The sequence below is a fragment of the Peromyscus maniculatus genome, chromosome 13 (genome assembly GCF_049852395.1).
Source record: "Peromyscus maniculatus bairdii isolate BWxNUB_F1_BW_parent chromosome 13, HU_Pman_BW_mat_3.1, whole genome shotgun sequence".
Classification (NCBI taxonomy): Eukaryota; Metazoa; Chordata; class Mammalia; order Rodentia; family Cricetidae; genus Peromyscus; species Peromyscus maniculatus.
The window spans coordinates 58,631,142-58,653,097 of NC_134864.1; the positions used below are offsets into that span (position 1 = coordinate 58,631,142).

Here is a 21,956-nt window from a genome sequence, read left to right on the forward strand (position 1 = left end):
CCCGAAAATGCTGGGGTGATAGACTATATATATACCTTACTTGGTCCATCACCCTAAGGGAGGCAGATAAAGAGTTTGCAGAGAAGCCATTTCAAACTCACCATGAAACCATCTCTCATCGTGAATGTCCTTTGGACAGCCTGACACTGCATTGTTCCAGAGACCCCTTCACCCAGCTCTGCAGCAACGCTGTGTTCTCTGACTCTTGCTTTAGAGGACAGTCGATTCCCTTCACTGTTGCTGTGGTTTGGGTGAGAACTGCCCCCGCAGCCCACAGGCTCCTGTATTCGAATACCTGTTGTCTACACAGAGAGGCTATAGAGCCGACCTGAGGAGGAGCCTTAGTGAGAAGTACGTCACTGAGGGCAGGTTTTGAGGGTCTATATCCTCACCCACTTCCTGTTCTGTCTGCCCTTCCTGGGTGCAGATGAAACGGAGACCAGACAGCTTCCTGCTCCCACTGCCATACCTTCCCCACCACGATGGACTCCATCCTCTGGAACCATAAGGCAAAATAAGTCCCTTCATCCTTAACTTGTTCTGGGTGTGGGTAGCCATTCTCCTCTGCTCCCTTGGTCCTCACATCCAACCTGTTCTCCAGTCTAACTCTGTATGCCTCGGTGAATTATGAAGGCATTTTCACAGATAAGAGTTTTCCTCCTTTAAGAAGAAAGAACATGCCAGCTACTATGACGATCTAATTAACAACATGCCCCCTTTCTACAAGGCTGGAGGGTACTCTTCAGTCCCTGTGTGGGGTTGACAATTAGAAATGGGTGCAGAGACAATCCTGAGATGCAGCAGCCTGGACTCAGTAGAGATATCTTCTGCTCATTCAGTCTTCTGGGTGTCTGAGTAAGGATGTGAACAGTTCTCGGTAGCTTTCTGACTTCCTAATTATAAAGGTGATTCTTCTTTCTAGAAATAGATTCTGACATTTGGTTCATCAGAAAAGGAACTACTCGGAGGCAGATGTTCATCATCTCTGACACCTCATATAAATCAGCTCTGACCCCATCTGGAGTATTCCACAAAGCCACAAGCTGTCATAAAAGACTTTCGGGCCCTGAACTGTGAACTTCCCACAACCACCACCAACAATCCTGTGGATTGGTAGAAGGGGACACACAGAGAAGGAGGGAGCCTGTGAGTAAAGTCAGGTCCCATACTTAGTCTGATCCTCCTGAAGTCACAGACTGTAGTGCTAGGGAAGGAAAGCAAGCAGGTGAGCAGAGACAGGACATCTTAGAAACTCAAAAGAGTCTAAGGTCCTTCTGCCCTTGGAGAATGCAAAGGACATATCACTCACGTCAAAATGGTCTGCTCTTCTGAATTCAGGAGGCTCATCTGACCTCAAAAAAACTTGGTGATAATCTAGTTGAGACACAGCCTTAATCACTGGATATTTGGTGTCCTCTCCACATTGTGATCAAACCCACATTTCCATCAAAACAACAAATAGGATTGATATGTACAAGTAATTCCAGCACTCATTCACAACCGAATACCTGTCAGGCACCACCAGCCTAAGCCAGAATGCTTAAATGTCCAGAAAACTCCTCCCCTGTCCCTAGTCATCCATCAAAGAAAAACCACACACTAGAGCAGACTTTACATTTACATGTAAATCCCACGCGGAGACAAATCCTATCTGCAACAGCTATCAAGCAGAGCCATCAAAGGGGCAAAGATACCGTCTATCCCCCGCTCTACTCCATTCCCCCCCCCAAAAGAACCTGGTTCCTCAATGTCCCCAAAAGGCATCTTAGAGTTGACATATCCAGACTCCTCTTCACTTCCCCACAAACCTGTTTGCACCCGTGGGAGACTCCAGGGTCTTTTTTGAGACTACTGGCCTCTCTGGGTCTTTCCAGCTCATCTATCAGCAAGCTCACTGCCCTACCCTTAAAATCCCATCTAGTGTTTTATGTCCCATTTCCTGCCACGCAAACAAAGCCAAAGATCACAAATCTGGGCTGATATGACATTTTCTCATTGATACCCTCATTCACTCTTAACACCTAACAAGATCCATTTTACAACCAGCAGTGGGAGACTAATCCCAATTATGACTTCCACTGCTGAAAATGCCCAAGACACTTAAAATAAAATCGGCTTCCTGTGGCTGCTGTGATGGGCCCAGGACCATCACACTCAGCCCCAGTAACCATCAGATTCCCAAGAGGCTCTTAAAAATAGCTAAGTGCCACCAGATTGGGTCGGTCTCTAGGGACGGGCTCAGGTTTGAGTGTCCACTTCCAGCAGAGGAGCAGCCCCGCTCCTGGCCTGCTTTCTGATGCCCTTTCAGACATCACACTGAGGCTTCACTGCCACTGTTTTCCACAGAAGAGCTAGGGAAGCCCCTCCCCCTCCCAGCCTCACCTCCACCATGGATCGTTGTAGAATATTGTTTTAAGGTGTGTTACTTTTGTTTATGTTGCATCTGTTTAACTCTGTGAAGCTGTGTTACTGTGCCTGTCTAAAACACCTGATGATCTAATAAAGCATGAATGGCCAGTAGCAAGGCAGGAGAAAGAATAGGCAGGGCTGGCAGGCAGAGAGAATATACTAGAAGGAGAAATCTGGGAGGGAAGAAGGAGCCAGAGAAGGAGGCCAGCCACCCAGCTACACAGCCAGACATGGAGTAAGAAATAATGAAAGGTAGACAGAAATAGAGAAAGGTAAAAGCACAGAGGCAAAAGATAGATGGGTTAATTTAAGAAACAATAGCAAGAAACAAGCCAAGCTAAGGCTGGGTGTTTATAACTAAGCATAAGCCTCCGTGTGTGATTCATTTGGGAGTGGGGTGGTGGGCCTCCAAAAGAAGAAAAAGCAACCAACAACAGTTGATCATCTTTACATCCTAGGCTGTGCCTCCTCCTTTAGACTTCTACCCACTACCACCACCTTTTGACTGGGACCACTTCCACCTGGCAGTAGTAAGTCTCAAAATGGGATCCCCAGGGCTGGCGGAGCTTCAGTGGGTAAAGGGGCTTGCCCTTGTGCAAGCGTGAGGACTCACATTTAGATCCCCAGCATCCACATCAAGAGCCTGGCATTGGCCAAGCACACTTTTAACCCCAGTGCATGAGGTGCAGGACCGAGGACGGGTGGACACACAGGTAGGAGAATCATTGATACTTGCTGGATGGACGGCTAGGACTAGCCAAAAACCAGTGAGCTACAGGCTCAGTGAGAGACTCTTGGGTCTAAAGAAAATAAGGTTAAGAGTAATAGAACAGGACACCCACATCCCTGTCTGGTCTCTATACGGGGCACAGACACACATATGCCATCATAATTTTGGAAAGCAAATACTTACCACACCACCTGAGGTTGTTGCCCAGGCCTCACACCAGAACCCCAGAGAAGCAGAAACTAAGACAGACTAAGCCATTTGTATGAACAAGTCCTCAGGTGATTCGGAAGCACACTGAAATTTGCCGTGTGCTATTTTACATACATATGAAATGTGTGTGTGTGTGTGTGTGTGTGTGTGTGTGTGTGTGTGTGTGTGAATGTGAATGTACGTATTTATTTATCAAACACCTCCACTCCTCTTTTCACTACCACCTGAAGCCATCTGGAATTCACAGTTGCCTTTTTAAACAATTTGTCCCCAGACTCCTACATGTTCCATGCAAATTATATTCACCTCCCATGCCAACGGTTAGTGTCTGACACTAAGCACTCAATAAATATGTGTTGAATAAATGAATCCAGAGGGAGGCAGAGCCAGGTGGATCTCTGTGAGTTCGAGGCCAGCCTGGGCTACCAAGTGAGTTCCAGGAAAAGACTCAAAGCTACACAGAGAAACCCTGTCTCGAAAAAAACAAAAAAGATAAAAAAAATAAAAAAATAAATGAATCCAGAAACCAGCCAAGCGCCTTCCTCCTCCAGAAGTCCTAAGGGCTAGTTTTTAAGTTTCCTTTTGTTTTCCTCTAGAAATAGCCGCTCAGCAAGATGTGCACAGGGCCCTGCAGCAGAATGTCTCAGAAAGTGACATCAGACCCAACAAGATGGCTCACACCAGCCAACTCCGGCTCCTTCAGGAAGGAGGCATTTAAAATGATGAGCGTGCTTGACTCACAGGAATGTGAAGTAACTGCCACCTGTGACTCATGCACAGCTGGACGGCCTTGAATCACAGGTAACGCACCAAGGCATGTTCCGAGAAACGGATCTGCAGAGAAACCGCACTCAAGGGATCATTGTGGAAGCAGAGACAAGGAGGGTCTGGGCGTTCAGGTCTGTGGCCCTCAGAACCCACAGCCCACAGACCTCAGCGTCAGCTGAGGCCCCCAGAAGTGGTGGTTACCAGTCTCTTCCTGCAGTCATGCCCTCCCCAACAGTGGGAAGGCATCACTGTTTTGGTTTAAGCTTCTTTCTGCTGGCGTGAGCTTATCTTTGCTTATCTTTACTGTAACTTGGCTCCATTATCAGTGAGTGTCTGTCCTTGCGTTTCCTTTTAGGCAGGTTGCCATCTGATTGACTGGTGGTTGTGTCACTCACGTCTGTCATGTGAGCGTCAATAGTCTTCCTACTTTGTGCTCCGATCTTGACTTTGGATGATTCCTTCGTCAGTCAGAACAAAAAATGTGTGCAGTCACATAGTTCAATCTTCCACTTTAGGATTTCTGATTGCTTTGTGCCAATAAATAGAAAAGCCTCCTATATTCCAAATAAATAAAAATATTCACACATGCCTCCTACTAACACATCCATGGTTTCGTTTCTCTTTTCGGGAAAAGGTTACAACATTCATCATCTGCAGCTCCTCTTGGTGTAGGGGGTTGAGAAAAATTCAAATTTTATTTTTTCTAAATGATTTATTTTCTTTTTCTGCTTGAAAAAGTTATTTTCTGAGCATTTAACATAGTAAAACTGGTTGACATTTTTGTTTGGTAGAGTGAGAAAGGATGATGGTACAGAATAGCACAGCCCACAAGGCGACAAGATTTCCCAGTGGAAGGTGTGTGCACATGACTGTTGTGCTTTTGATGATGTAGATTAATACAAATGTCAACCAATACCAGTTGGGTTATCATCAGTGGGAACAACAGAAACACCAGCACCCAGTGCACTGGGCAGTTCCTCAGGCCTCACACAGCCGTGAATGCTTTACTTCCATCCACACATCTGATCCTCGGGACAAGTCTACATGCAATTTCTTCTGTTCTCTTAATTCGCAGATAAGAATATTCAACCACCGAGAGAGGAAGGCACTTGCTCTACATCTCACAATAAACAAATTAGCAGATGCTCCAAGATTGAAGCAAGAAGTAGCTTAAACCTTCAATGGTGTAGTCCCCTGTCTCAAAGAAAACCCTTTTAAAAAGCCTCTCTGGAGCCATTGTGGTGACGCACACCTTTGCTCCGACACTTGACAATTAATCAAGATATCCTCTACAGTGTGTCCACCTCCCTGGAGTTTCTAAATTCGGTCAAGTTGACAAAATTAACCAGCACAACTTTTATCTTCATTCCAATTTGAGACTGGAAGACCTAGCCACTGTGGGTGGAACCATTCCCTGGGCAGGGAGGTCCTGAACCATAGAGATGGAGAAAGTGAGCTGAGCACTAACGTGTTTATTTAACTCACTCTGCTCCATGACTGTAGATGTAACACAAGTTGCGGCTGCCTTTGCTCCCATGCCTTGGTAGACTATACCTTCAGTGTAGGCAAAAATAGTCTCCTCCTTCTTTAAGTTGCTTTTGTCAGGGCATTTCATCACAGCGACGAAAAAGCAAATAAAATACAAAGGAAAGATTGGTTTGCTCTTTTTTGGTTCAAATTCCAAAACCAGGTAGATAACAGAAAACAAAAGCACAAACTCCAACTTCAATAAAAAGAAGTAACTGTAATATAACATTTGAAGATGGAGACGAGAGTCAGAAAACATTTTAACACAGAAAAGGAAAGTTAAAGCAAGTTGTGCTGAAATCTAACAAGTAGAGACATGGAAAACTCTGAGAGATAAAAAGCTGTCACTAAAAACAGACTGTCCTCGAGTTGGAGGTTGACAGACAGCAGCTGGCTTCCCCAGGACTGTCAGGACCTCCTTGGAAGCAGTGAGGTAGCTCTGTGGTAACCCCATGCCGGTAGCTTGAAGTCAACCCCCATGAGAACATTTACACTACCAAAACCAGCCAATGCTACAAATTTGAATTTTGATTTCTGTGTTGGCTTTTGTTTTGTTTTTGTTTTTCTATTTGCTTGGGGTTTTTTTTTCCTAGAAATCTGCTTGAAAATGTTTACCAGCATACCCCTGACCCTTGACCTAATTATCACCAGCACATCCCTGACCTAAATGTCACCACCCACTAGAAATCTGATGTTTTGTTCTCCAGAGACTCAGGCACAGCAGTCACTAAAGGGGGCAAAAAAAAGTTCTTAGTACTGAGAAGAACATTTTGTGTGAAAAGCTGTTCACTGAACACTAAGATCCTTCAAATCCACAACTCCAACATTCTGGTTGTACTCCCCTGCTAGGTGAATGAAGAGTCTTCTCTGGGAAAACGAACTGCCTAAGAGAAGAAAGATGTCTATGAAACGATACTTTGGAGAGGCCCTCCACAACTGAGTCATCTGCCTTTATAGTCAGTTAGTCCACTACGCCTTATGTACCCAGTTGTGCAAAATCTAAAAAATTCATTCATTTCTCACTTCCTTTTGGGGGGGGGGAGCTACTATAGAGTATGCACCAAAAAATAAAGCAATAAACAAACAACAATAAGAAAAGATGTCGCCGGGCGGTGGTGGCGCACGCCTTTAATCCCAGCACTCAGGAGGCAGAGCCAGGCAGATCTCTGTGAGTTCAAGGCCAGCCTGGGCTACCAAGTGAGTTCCAGGAAAGGCACAAAGCTACACAGAGAAACCCTGTCTCGAAAAACCAAAAGAAAGAAAGAAAGAAAGAAAGAAAGAAAGAAAGAAGGAAGGAAGGAAGGAAGGAAGGAAGGAAGGAAGGAAGGAAGGAAGGAAGGAAGGAAGGAAGGAAGGAAGGAAGGAAAGAAAGAAGGAAAGAAAGAAAGAAAAAGAAAAGATGTCGTGAATTCAGGACCCCTGGAGAAGTAGCAACGGTCATACCCAGAGTGACGCTATACCTCTGGCCTGACGACACAGTGCACACTGGGACTGGGAGCCATGGTTCCAAGAAGCAGGAAGGAAAAGGAACTATGGAATGATCAGGCTGACCATGTGGAACATTTCGATTTTATAGACTGTTAGAGAATGTTGGAAGGCTCCAACAAAGAAAAGTAAAATGGAGGGTGAAACGAAGCAATTACTGGCTCCATGTAAAAATAACAACAAAACGAGGCAGACGATGGCGTCCTACAGTAGATCACCCAACCATGTAACACAGTCGTAACTGTCAGTGCAAAAAACACAAGTCTCACCTCAAAAGGGATACGTGGTGCTTTATTCTAGAACCATGACCCCAGAACAGAGATTCAGGTTACAACAAATCCCACGTTCCAACATGGTAGCGGGTTGATGAAATTTTTTATAGTAACAGGACAAAGACAGCCTGCGGTTATAAAAGTCATTCAGAGGGCACACAGAACCCCCTTCTCACTCTTTTATTCAACCAGCTTTCAAACAAAAGCGACTCCTTCCCTGAGAGCATCATCACCTAGGGCTCTTGGATCCGTGGTCGGTCTGTGTGAGGAAGGACTGGAAGTGTTCCTACTGTTCGGGCATTTTGCTGTTGACTTCAGAGGCTGTGCTCTTAGGGGTTTTGGATAATACATGTAAACACTATATGTTTAAAGTCAGGCTTTAAAGAATCCTGGAATTCCTAAAGAGATTTCATCAAGACATAGATATCTCATAACTTAGGAACTGATAAGTTCCTGCAGAGACGTAAAGGACATTTACTTTTTTTTTTTTTTAAGTTAAAAGTTCACATCAGCAAATAACTGCATCAAAAATCAACAGAGAAAATGAACAAAATAAGAGAAGGAACATGAGGGGCTGAATATGAGCAAAGTACAATGATATACATAGATAAAAAATCATAAGAAACCCATTGTTTTGTATGCTAAGAAAAACAAACCAGTTAGAAGCTATATGGTAGTGTGGACCACAATCCCAGCACTAGGGTGGCCAAGGCAGGAAGACTGTGAATCAGAGCCATCCTGGGCTGTCTCATAGTGAGCCTACACTTTAGGGAATTATAAAATAAAATATAGATGTATCGATAAATAAATTGATTATATATAACAAATATTTACAAATATGTAAATATGTAAAAATAAGTATTATATGTAAATAGTTCAGCTATGGTTGAAGTATACATTTAAACATATTTAAGAGGTCCTGATCTCAAAAACTGTTTTGAGATGATTTGCTCAAGGCCACATATCCTATCACAATAGAAATCACAGTATTTAAAAATGAACATAAAGACCCAAAACTGAAGCTATTATTAGGCCACAAGGGGAAAGATGGTGTGGTGTGCTGTGCCAGTAAGGCAGCAGTGATCTTTTGTCACTGAGAGAACAGTTCCCTCACCCAAGTGCAGCCTTGGGTTGAACCCAGCAAGTGAAGAAATGCACACACAATCAATTTAAGCAAATTACAAAGGCAACTCATCCATGGCTTCATAAAATAATCTGTCACATAACAGTGTTATGGGAGGCAGCCAGCTGTTTGGAGGCCCTAATGAAAACTGCCAGATAAGTGGCTTTGTTTCAAAACACAGAAATTCGCTTGATTAAATCAAGGAATTTCTATCAGAGGTTGATATCATCTGGAAAGTCTAGCCTCCTCCTGGAAACTGAAAAACATTGCTTCAGTCAAGAAATTCTGTCACTGTAAGTTACGACATTTCAGTCAGCTTAATCAATGAAATGTCAATGACTTTACTCCATTAGCTTTCTGAGTGATAGGCTCAGGGTTCTTTGATTTGTTTTCACTAAATGGGGGGGGGGGAATTATGCTCCATGAAAAGTTATATCCAAAACCCATGCTTTGCATTTGAAACTAAATGATCTTATTGTATTGGTAGGCACATATGTCCAACAAGAAGCTCTGTCTTCAGAACGATGTTATATTTTCATTTGCACCATTAAGAATTACACACTTTAAGGCAGCAGTGTTCGAACCTGGATTCATTAAAAACCACCTTGGACTACATTGACCAACTGTCACCCATAAGGGCGAAGATGCCTGGGCATTGGTATGAGGAGTTCATGGTTTTTATGTTAAGCTACTCACGTGAGTCCAAGCAGGAACATTTCAAAGTATTCCCAAGGTGCTGACTCCAATATGGTTGCACACTATAATCATTCAGGCCCAGAGCTAAGTTGAACATTAAGTTGAACAACTTAACATTAATGCTAAGTTGAAAACTCAAACTGCTAGATGCTGAACTGTCTTTCTCAAAAATTTGTATGTTATTTAAAAGGGAAAAAAACTTCATATGTCAAAGTCCTGATCCTTGTAACTCAGGATGTGATCTTATTTGGGCATTAATTTTTTACTTGAGGTAAAATAAGATCACAAGAGTGGGTCTTGCTCCATAATGACTGTCTGTGAGAAATAAACATGTGTTGTGGAGGCCAGGAAGCCTGTGAAACTTTGCTGTGGCAGCCCAGGTAGACTAATACAGGTCCCATGCCTGAGACTCTGAACTCACAACCATGGTTTCTGCCTGAAACGGGAGCCTTTGAAATCCTCCCTGGATGGTTCAACATTAAGAGCCATTGACTGGGTATCCTAAAGTCTGTTTTCACATGTTTTCTCCTCAATGCTAACTTAAGACATTCTCTTGATAACATCTCTTCACTAAAGTTATCAAACAGGTGTGACTAAGAAATTGAATAGAAAATTTAAGCTTTAATTTTTTTTTAAGGCTTTGCTCCAACCAAGTTAAGAACTTGTTTGGGAGATTGTGCCACAAAAATAATTTGCTTTGATTATATTACATCTGTTTCCTATAATTCACAGAATCATAAATAGTATTCCTATCATTCATGTTCACAAAAAACATAAAGGATCTAATTTCTATTTATTTACCTTTTTACCCTCAATACTGTAATATTTAACCTCTACTTGAGATTGATGGAAACTTTGCATTATTATTTCAAAATAAAAAATTTATTATCTCTAGTGTTCATTTGCAGTAAAGCCTCTATACATTTATTTTTATTCACCATGACAGTTGTCCAGTGGCTGGCTTCTGAATCATACAAACCTCGGATCCAATTAGTCCTCTTACTAAGTAGTTAAGTGACTTCTAAGAAGTTGTATGAACTCTCCAAGCATCTAGGTATTCCCCTTAAAGAACTGTGTAAGTGTTCCTTGGCTCAGTCTCTACTCTTTGCTGACTAGGAATAGAAAGAAATGAGACTGAAGTGGGACTAGAAGCTGTGTTTAAAACCAGCAGGCTACCCCAAGAGCTGAAGAGCCCTTGCCTCACTCAGACATTACTTGAGAAAGAACCGCCTCTTGATCTTGTCTGAAGCACTCTATTTGATCACACTGTGTTACAGGAGCAACGCTGTGCCATATCCTAACTGCTATTTAGAAAGAGTTTGAAGAAAGGAACCATGTGCGATACCTGTTAGAATTAGACAGTTATTACAAATGGAAGTTGAAGCATGTGAGTGATGGCTTGGACCAAGACAATGTAATTGGGAAGTCGGAAAAGGTACAGTCTGGATGTGTGGCTGGTGTAACTGACCGTGCACTGGCTGTAGAGGGAGGGGCCAAAGGTGGTTCCCAGGGTCCTAAGTAGGTAAAGCCATCTTCACTCACGAAGACCCAAGAAGCAGCATCCTTCTAGAAGAACTCAGAAAATACAAATGTATGAAATCTGAAATGTGTGTGAGACGTAACTGCGGTCACTTCAGAGGCGATGGTTGTGTTGCTTTACCAGGGAATCACTTCTCTGTTGACAACCTCAGGATGTCACTGGACTAAACCAAGGACAGGGCGAGCATGGCCCCGGGGCAATACCTGAACAGCTTAAGCAACATGTGAGAGCTCGAATGCAGTCCCTGCTGGAGGGGAGATCACAATTCTGTCTCTGCCTTCGTTTTATTTTTTTTTTAATCCCTTTTTCTTGGAGACAAAGTTCCTCAGTCCTTTTATAAAACACTGGATTTACCTCTACCTAATCTTTCACTGTCGCTGTGAAATTTATGTTTGTCCCCAAAGTCTATAAATGCTTCAAAAAAACATAATCAAATGCTTAGCAATAAATTCAACCAAAGAGATGGAAGATCTGTGAAGTAAAAACTATAAAACGTTGATTAAATAAATTTAAAAGATACAAATATATCCAGGTTCGTGGATTGGAAAAATTAATATTTTAAATGTCCTTTCCTTTCATAGTGGCACACAGATTAAATGCAATCTCCATTGGAATTTTAATGTCTTTTTTCAATTAAAACAGAGGGAAATCCTAAAATTTACATGAAAACTTAAGAGAATTAATTAACAAGACAATTTTTAAAAAGAACAAAATTGGTAGCCTCCCACTTCCTCAGCTCTAAACTCAGCCCAGTGAAACAGTAGTTGAGATGGTGTGGCATGGTATAAAATATAAAAATCTCCTGAACAGAATAGAAAACACAGACATAATCCACATATTACACTCAGCTAATCTACAACACGGCACCAGGATGCAGAACGGAGAAAGAGTGGTCCCTTCAATAACACGTCAGGAATACTAGATACAGAAGAATGGAATTGGATCCTTATCTCACACAAATCTGAAAAGCAACTCAAAACAGACTAAGACCTTCAATGCAGAACCTGAAACTACGAAATGACTAGGAGGAAACACAGAAGGAGAGGAGCGTGGCATTGATCTAGGCAATGAATTTTGAATATGACCTCATAAGCAGAGGCTGCTAAAGTACAAACAGATGAGGTGGTTTGCATCAAACCAAAATTGTATGCACATCAAGGAAAACAATCAAAAGAAAAAAAGAAACAACCTCTGGGGAGAGGAAGAAGTCCTGAGGGACTGTGTTGTTGGTATGAGCACAGCCATATCAAGGACTCCAGTGTTGCACAAATCCTAAATGATCTTATAAAAAACCCAGAGCCAGATACTGGGATAAATGCTGAAGGATCAGAGGAGACAAAGAAACAAGCCACAGCCATTTCTCACCTCGCTTATTCCACAGGTCCTCTGACTGAATGCCTCTGAGTCCTCAGCCGAAAGGGTCTCTAGTTCCTGTCTCCTCACGCATTATATGCCTTTCTCCGTCCGCCTAACCATTTCACTTCCTATCTCAACCCTTCCTAGTGCTGAGATTAATGGTGTGTGTACTTCCAAAATACTGGGGTTAAAGGTGTGTGCCACCACTGCCTGGCTCTGTTTCTCTCCTAGACTGGATCAATCTCATGTAGCCCAGGGTGACCTTGAACTCACAGAGATCCAGAGGATCTCTGCCTCCCGAGTGCTAGGATTAAAGGTGTGTGCCACCCCTGGCTGGCCTCTATGTTTAATCTAGTGGCTGGCTCTGTCCTCTGATCTTCAGGCAAATTTTATTAGAGTACAACAAAATATCACCATACCCCAGTGCCTCAGACTTGTGAGAACAGCAAAGCCACCCCCACCCCACCCATGAGTAAATGACTGTTGAAGTGTGCAGAACATCTCTTAGAACAGCTTCCTACTTCCTGATAGTTACACTCTGATTGCTCCCCTGAGGAGGCCTCCCGCTGAGACAGCTGAACCTGCCACCTAGTTCAGTCCTACACACTAAACCTGCTCTTCCATTTAAATGTAGAAAACAAGCTCTCCGCTGGCTACTGCTGGTACATCTCCACTAGCGTGTGTGACCCACCCAATCCCAGCTCTTCTGTGTGTGTGGCTTTAGTTTATTCATTCCCCATCACCTCAGTTTGGTCAGTCCCTAAGCAGTGTAGGTCATGACAACAATCTATAAAATTGAAAAGGATATTTGCAGACCCTTCATCTGATAAGGGGTGTAGCAAAAACGCATAATCTAACTCTTGACAGTTCAATAGCTAGATGCAAAAGAAAATTCAATTTTAAGATAGTCAAAATGTTCAAGTAGACATTTCTCAAAAGAAGATTTACAAATGACTAACAAATATATGAAAAAAATAACTGCTAATTAGGCGAGTACAAATTAAACCACAATGAAATAACCCCTCCAGCCCACTAGAATGGCTGCTATTAAAAATGTGTCAGTCATCTTTCCACTACTACAACAAAATATCTGGCATCAACTTAAACAAGGCGTCTGGTTGGTTTTCGCTCACGATTCTGGAGGTTTCAGCTGTGACAAGAGTGCTATGCTCTATGGCTATCGACTTGGGGCAGCATGCACGGTACACAATAAAAGAACACATAGCAGGGCAGATCTCTTTAACACATGGTTTCCAGGAAGTAAAAGGCTGGAATCCTAATATTTCCTTCAAAGACAGCCTGATATCCTTCCACTAGCCCAGTGGTTCTCAACCTTCCTGATGCTGTGACCCTTTAATACAGTTCCACATGTTGCGGTGATTCCCCCCAACCATAGAATTATTTTGTTGCTACTTCACAACTGTAATTTTGCTACTGGTATAAACTGCAATGTTAATATCTGACATGCGTGATATCTGACATGCGACCCCGTGAAAGGATCCTTCGACCCCAAAGGTTGAGAAGCATTCCACTTGCCCCTACCTCCTAAAGTTTACCCAACCCCCGAAATGTTAGCAAAGGCTTCTAACTTAACAACTACTACTTTAGAACACAGCTCTGACGTGCAGGAGGCAACGGGGAGCTAGAACGTCTCACTTCCACAGGATCGGAGCGCTTCTGTAGGAGCAAAGGGACCCAGGCTTCCCTTCCCCCTGAGATCCTTTGTTCCTTCATTTTCATTCCAGCCAGAATTTATCCCCATGAACTGCAAGAGGGCAAGCTCAGAATGTGTCCCAAACCCCTCATTTACCTTCTCATCATCAGCCCATCCTTCTCTCATGACCCTGCTTCTTACATGACCTGCTCACCTGTTATCAGAGTTCTGTTAACAAAATCAGCAGGAACACTGTAAAGTATAACTTTCCATATCCTCGTACAATGAACTACCTTTCTAGACAACAGAGAAGCAATAGAAGGTAAAATAAGCCATTCCTAGATAGCAAGAATTTTGACGGTGGGTGGACTCCTTTCCTTATGGGGAACTTTTGTGAGTTACAAACAGAAACAAAACTTCAAACATGTTCTTCACGGTGTATGCTGGTAGGAATAAGATGGTCCCCTGAAAATTGGAGGGACATACTAAATCCCCCATTAGTGTTCGTACTGTGTGGCCCAAGGCAGCCACTGGCAATCATATGGTACAAATCAATAAGCTAATATCTGGGGCCTGCATCTGTTTCCTAAACTTGCAACAGATGAAAAGTATCAAAAAGAGTAAGGCCTGGTAGGGATGTGTGGGCGCTACACAGTAAGTATTCAGAATGAAAATGAAAGACCCAGTTATTTCATTTCATTTTAACCTCTGATTTCTCATACTATGTCATCAGATTAAAGAATACTGCACCAAATGAACAAGTAACAGACATCTAAGGTGGAGACTGGTGATTATTTTCACATATCCTATTTTATGGCCAACGGATCCTAATGCCCAAAGCTGTAATTTCTTAAATCAACATAGTAAACCCTTTCTGACTGGTAATTTCTAAGGCATCTCTTTAAAGTAAGAGGCTGAGAGATATGGGAAGTCTTCCATGCTGAGAGACCACCACCTTCTCACTTAGTAGTGTGATCTTACTAAAAGATACCAAGAGGCACACATTCCAGTCCAGACCACTTCAGTTACTTTTAGGTTGCTGGTGTCAACAAGACAAAGCAGCCATGACGGATGTGACTTGACTTTTGGAGTTCTGTACCTAATTCTCCCTGCACAAATTTCCCAGGCATTCCTCCATGCCCAGTGATACACCAGGAGAGTCCTTCTCTTTCCTCTTATGACATTTGTGTGTCACCGATAAATGGCAACAGAAAAACGTTAGACGATGTTTGCCCCAGTAACTGCTCTGGTGGTAAGTGTATTAGGCTTTTTTTTTTCTTTCTATTATTCTATGACCCCCAAATGAACAAAGTAGAGAATAGATGAGCTCTGCAAACCAAAGACACAAAAAACGGAGAGGCACAGGGAGAAGGCTTTCTGTGTCCTCAGTCTCCTTCACTTCACACCCTAACCTGCTGAAGCTCCTTACAGCCTACAAGACACTGGAAGGAACTTCTGCGGAGGACCCCAATGAGTCACTGTGTGTCACAGCACTGCACCCAGCCACCCCTGCTGGTCAGCTAATAACAGAGCTGCAGTCACTTCCAAAGGAAGGAGAGCACACAGCCTTCCAGACGAAATGCAAGAGAGACAGCCCTTCCCACACCATGAGGAACAGACTCGGAGCCAATATTTCCTTCTAGTGTGCTTACAAGGCGGCTACAGTCAACGTAGAGATCCCAAAGCGAGAGATGTATATAATAAATGTCATTGTGCCATAATGAGGCTAGGAAACAGCTGCCTGGAAACTTTAATGTATTCATGGCCATAATTTAAGAATTAACAATTCACTGAGGCATATGCATTAGCAACCACAGGCTCTTCTTTAGTTATTTGACATATGCCTTGTGCTAAAGTGTTCTCGCTGCAAAAAGTATTTTAAAAGTTAAAGTATAAAAGCAGAAACTATAGGAAGAATGAAATCAGCTAAATACACTCAGGCAATAATTATCCACATGTTGTTTCATATTTTTCCAGATGTTTGCTAGGCTTGTTTACTTCTACATTGTTTGTGCCGAGGTGTTTAAATAATAATGGGTTCTTTCTTGTTCCTTACAATTGTAGCATCTAAATGATTGAAATGCTTTATAAATATCATGCTTGTGGCCAAGTTCAGTCTCAGAATTAAACAGACATAAATAGTGACTCACCATTCATTTCAACTGTGAAAACAGTTCACAAACACATTTGTATCATTAATGTGTCATCATATTGTTCTTACAATACTCTTTGAATACAGGAACCAGCATAAGCTGGAGGGGAGCTAAATGTACTTGAAAACAGCATCAACACTTCAGAGCTGAAAGCCATCCCAGTGGCAATAACGTTAGCATGGAGTCTACCCAGAGTGTCCGGAATACTTATCTGCACATACCATAAGTACTAGCTAGGATTTACCTTACTTCTTTAAAAATAAGATAGATTCGAAATAAATTTTCTATCAGTAACTGCCCGGAAGCTCCTAGCAGCTCCTACATTTAACATTTAGCATAAAATATATACCATTTTTTATGCTTAATGCTACAGAATACAAAGCCAAGGGATTTTAACATTGACAGGTGAGGCATTTATTTGAGCAATAATATAAAACAGAAGAAGAATCTTGTATAAAGCTAACATAGCATTTTGTGTGTTTAGCCACAAAATAGATCAAGAAGCTTTTTTTAAAAAATCATATTGTATGAAAAGAGGTTTCTGAAGCTCTGACTAGCTAAAACATGTCCATGGGGTGAAGAGATGCACGAAGCATCGTCCCAACAGTCAACTCTCAGTTACACAGCCACCTCTGGTTCTAAACTTAAGCTGGAGTGTATACATTTATCACAAAACAGATCCTCTGTGCAGTTCCTGAAAGAGAAAAATATAATCTTTATTTGCCTATTTTCACATCATCTGGCCATAACTTCACTAATTATAGGTGCTAATGGCTGGGTGTATGCCTGGCACCGTCCTCAGGACTGCAAGAAAGCTAATTATAAGTTGAAGGAAAAAACTAAAGGCCATGAAGTTGGGAGGCGACATATAGGGAGGATCGGGGGAGTCAGAGAAAGGTTAGAGGATGGAAATGATAAAGTTACCGTTAAACATCTATGAAATTCTCAAAGAATAAATAAAAAATATTTTAAAAACTAATTATAAATGTAACTGTTTAGTTTATTCTCAACATGACCTTAAGTTTCTCTGCAATATGCATAGATGTTGATACTCCTTTTAGGAACCAAAGTACCTAACCCATAGGGAGACTATTAATATCTCACCTAGGCACACTTGAATTAGACATCTTAGCCATGGGAAAATGAGTCTGCTGAGAATCCAGCATTCCAAACAGTCTTTTCAAGTGAGGCAGAAATGTTTCTAAATCTGGCAAAGTGTGGCCACTTCCCTAGAATTCTTACAAAGACATCTTGTGAGTTGACTTACATAATACCTGGCTGTTTGCCTTGTAAAAACCAAAATTAGTCATTATGATGCCATTTTTGGCTTTCTACCTTTCTAACGTTTCTGTGCCTCTAGCATTAGCAAAAGGCAGAAAGTAATCTTCAAAAGATATCAGGATATATCAGCCAAATTCTTGCTTGGATCTTGAAATGCCACTGAAGAAGGTGAATACATGTTGCCATCGATGGCACTAAGGTAAGACGGCAAGTACAGACACCGTAAATGCTGAATTACAGACCTGAAAGCCATCCCCCTTTCCGCTCTCTCTGTCTCTGGTTCTATTGCAAGGAGCATCTAAGTACGGCCCTCTTCTTTAACAACACACCACCAGCAGCTGTGGTAGATGAAAGATGACACAGGTTCTTCACTCCTCACATCTGGAGTTGACCTGGTGACTTTTTAAAATAGTAGATTCAAGTTGAGAAGGTGAGTGGGCAGAGAGGTGGCTCATTGGAAAGAGCACTTGCCACCAAACCTGATGACCTGAGTTTGATACCTGGAAACCCACATGGTGGAAGGACACTAGTTCCTCTCTGACCTCCACACACTTGCAATGCTAGGTGCATGCACATGCACGCACACGCACGCACGCGCACACACACACACACACCATAAATTTATTTAAATACATATATATATCTGAATATATATATATATGTTCAATAAAAAGATGTTGAAGGAGGATAGGGACTATGGAAGGAGGGGATGTACAACGTATAATGCATGCTTGTACAAAAATGGCATTATGTAATACAGTAGCATGTACAATAAATATAATGAAGTTGTTTTTAAAAGATTTTCTGGGACTCTGGAAGCTAAACCCCAAGAAGCCTCACAGTATTCATGAACCACTTTGAACACCCACTCCTGAAACTCAGATGCCATGTGTGAGGACAAACCACATGAAGATGGAGTAGCTACCCACTACCGTAAACAGGACCAGGTGGCCCCAGCATCCATTGCCTGGCCAAGCAAAGGAGCCATCACAGAATATACAGCCTGCATAAGCCTTCAGACAGATCAACCTTATTCTAGATGCCAACTGAAACCACACGCATGACCCCAGGTAACAGCCAGGTCAACCCAAAAAATCATAGGAAAAGATGATGAAATATTTGAATCCACTAACTTTTGGGTGTCTTGTTTTATCCCAATTAAAAATCAAGAATACTTACAATACCTCCTTTTTAATAAGATAAAATAATAATAATAATAATAATGGGCTTCAAATTCAGCAAACACAGTCCAATGGTAGATAAAATATAAGAGAGACTAAAATGTGACCAAAAGGTGACAATGGGTTTTTATTTATGGTAATTATTATAAGCAAAACTTCAAATAAATACATTTAATATCAGGAAATAATTTATTAAGATATGAAGTATATTATAACTAGAGTTGGAGAGTTTATAACAAAAAGAAAACTAAGAGTGAATGGGAATCCTCATACAAGGTAGAAAGGAACCATATGGAAATGCTCTGAGAAAATAGGCTAGATTGGGAATCCAAAATCTCTCAATTTTGTTAAAGTAAAGAGGCAATACAAAATCTCCAAGTGTGCTCAGCCCAGGTTAAACACATTACCATCTATTCCTAAGTTTCCAGTGCAGGGCCCCCCATCATGGCCGTCCTAAGGTTGTGGTTGGCAGTTCTGAGCATTGCCGCCCTGAAACTATTCATAGACTTTAGAAGTCAAAAATACAAGTCTACTGCAGTTTGACAAGTTATTTGCTGACATGCTATGAACAGAAAGTTCACACATTGTAAAATAGTGAGTAAGTATTCATGAAGATGCGAGAGGGAAATGACCCAAGGCAAGGCAGAAGCCACAAGACAGACAGCCAAGTTTACCTTCAAAACAAGCTCCATTCAGAATGTCAAAATTGTGCCGGCTTTAGGCACTGTGAGAAGATACCTAACAGAATTATTTTATAAAGATTAAAGAACTGATTTGGCTGGAGGTTTGGGACGTTCCGGTACAAGATGAGGAGACCCCATCACTTTGACCCTCTGATGGGAGCACCCAATGTCAATGGCAGGGAGCACAGGTGGGAACAAACCACTCAGGTCATCCACCAGGAAGCTAACAGGAATATTGAAGGAGCTGGTGCCTCGCAGTCACCTCAAGAGCATCCCTCGGTGACTGAAGAACCTTCCACAAAACTCTTCCTCCCAAAGACCCACGGCCCCTCCCAACAATAACACCTTGAGGACAAAAGCTTAACATGTGGACATTGGGGGGAGGAGGGCATTCCACCTCTAAACAATTGCATAGTTCCTGGAGAAAGGAAATCTACACTATTACACTGCAGAGAATGTGAAGCCAAGTAGAAAAATCAGGTCATCAGTTAGAAGAGAGAGAATGAAAGGTTAATGCAAAGTAGAAGGGAAGGAGGGGGGTGGGGGGAGGGAGGGAGGGAGGGAGGGATTAAGTGAATGGAGAAAAGTTGTAATTTGAGTCCATTCAGTAGACTGTGCATGTCTATGGTAGATGTCTTTGGAATTTCTCCCATGAAATCCGTACCTAGGAAGATGGAGGTACAGGATACCACCTTGGCTCTGAGTGGCTCTAACAAAGCCACATCAGACTCTTAATGTCATTTTTGTGATTTGACAGGATTACAAATCACCCCACTGCAGACCTCAATGTTTGTTCTCAACTACCAGAAAAGGAAAAATGTTAAGTCAAGGAAGCCTAGGAGTGTGTTATAAATTCACTGGGGAAGCAATTTCTTGAGAGAAACTGAATGCCGATGACTAGTCAAGCAGCCCAGTGGCTAGACTTGAAGCAACCAACCAAATCTAACCAAGCTAACTTTTTTTTCACTTAGCTAGCCAATTTTTAACCATTCTCCCAACATACTTCTATGACATATAAATAAATCTTCCACATATTTTCACCTTATCACAAATAGTTTTGTAGTTATTTAGTATTTTCTGTATGAGAAACTATCTATGCTGTTGATAATTTCCCAACCAGTGTGTTAATAAATTATAGACTGTTAAGAACTATATCACACCCACACTGGGTGGTGGTGGCATGTGCCTTTAATCCCAGCACTCGGGAGGCAGAGCCAGGCAGATCTCTGTGAGTTCGAGGCCAGCCTGGGCTACAGAGTGAGATCTAGGACAGGCACCAAAACTGCACAGAAAAACCCTGTCTTGAAAAACAAAAACAAACAAACAAAAATAACTACATTACTATGTACAAATGAAAAAAAAACAAGGTATTCTTAATCTTCTTATTCATAAGTCCATTTCTCTTATTTTACTTCTTATTCATTCATTTATATTTTATTTTCTCACGATGCTTAGGACTAAACCCAGCCCTTCATTTTTTTCCATCTTAAGAACATCCATATCTGTATTCCCTTCATTCTGTGGTCAGTTCTAGATCAGTCCCAATTATTATAGAACCCCTTAATATCTCATCTAAAAAGGCCTACTGTTTTCAATTAGCCATCCTCAGAACATCAAGAACATGTTTCTACTCATGATGCCCAGGATAAGGACATTTAACCCAGTGGCCACCTCGCCCTGGCTCCCAGGCAGCCCTACACAGTGTGTAGATAGCAAGGGCTGATGCAAATCCTAGTCCTTTGAGGCTTCAGTTCATCAAACTGTCCTAGCCCTCTGCACCTTGGTTCCACATGGTCCGGACTGACAATTGTGATGTTCTCCATGGGTTTGTTATGAAAATTAAATGGGGAAGAATGCATAAAATCCTCACTATAACATAGGAAGAACAGACCATAAAGACTTTAGCTGCTCTGACTTACTAGAACTCAGGTTAACTGAAATATAAAGGTGAATCCTATCTGAACCCACTGTCAACACCAATGGAAGGTTCACCTGAAATGATGTTCGTGGTGACGTGACCGCCTTTATTTCCCCAGCAACTAAAAGTTCATCAGTCTGCGCCTTTTAACTCGGTGATTAAGAACATTTTCTGCTCTTAAAGATGACTCGAGTTCTGCTTCCAGTACTTAGATCTGGCAGCACTCACCCATCTGCAATTTAGCTCCAGGGAATCTGTCTTGTCACTGTTCTATTGCTGTGAAGAGACACCAGGACCAAGACAACTTTTAAAAGAAAGTTGAGGGCTTGGAGACTCGAGTCCATGACCATGATGGTGGGCGGCATGGCCGCTGACAGACAGGCGTGGCAATGGAGCAGCTGCTGGTCCACAAGCATGAAGCCAGCCGAGAGAGCTAGACTGGGGATGCCTTGGGCTTTTGGAACCTCAAGGCCCACCCTCAGTGACAACAAGACCTCCTAATCCTTCCTAAACAGTCCCCAACTGGGAACCAGATATTCAAATGTGTGAGCCTAAGGCAGACATTCTCATTCAAACCAGCACAGGATCCAACACACTCTTCTAGCTTCTGGAGGCGCCAGCCATGCATGCTGTGCACATACCTGTGTACAATCAAACACTCATACACACAAAATAAAGGTAGATAAATGTTTCAAAAGAAGAAGGAAGGAGAAGAGCGGGGAGATGAAGAGGAGGAGGAAGAAGAAGTCTTTAGTCAGCCTGTGCTTGTCTCTCCAATGCTGAGAAGGGCTAGATGGGGTGTTTTCTTAGGATAACTGAGCCCAAAGAATGCAGGCACGTGCACTAAAAGGAACCCAAGACGTGTAACTACTGTTAAATTATGAGATGCCAATTAAAAGTTTGTAAACATCCTGATAAGAGAAAGACTAGTATGGACTGCAGAAGTCAGACGATGTTTCAGGAATTATAC

At 42.1% G+C, this 21,956-nt stretch overlaps 1 protein-coding gene across 1 annotated transcript in view; it reads right to left on the reverse strand.

Annotated features, from left to right (window-relative positions):
* Positions 1 to 21,956, reverse strand: part of Plcl1 (phospholipase C like 1 (inactive)) — a 328,149-nt gene that overhangs the window by 183,861 nt on the left and 122,332 nt on the right. The window lies entirely within an intron of this gene.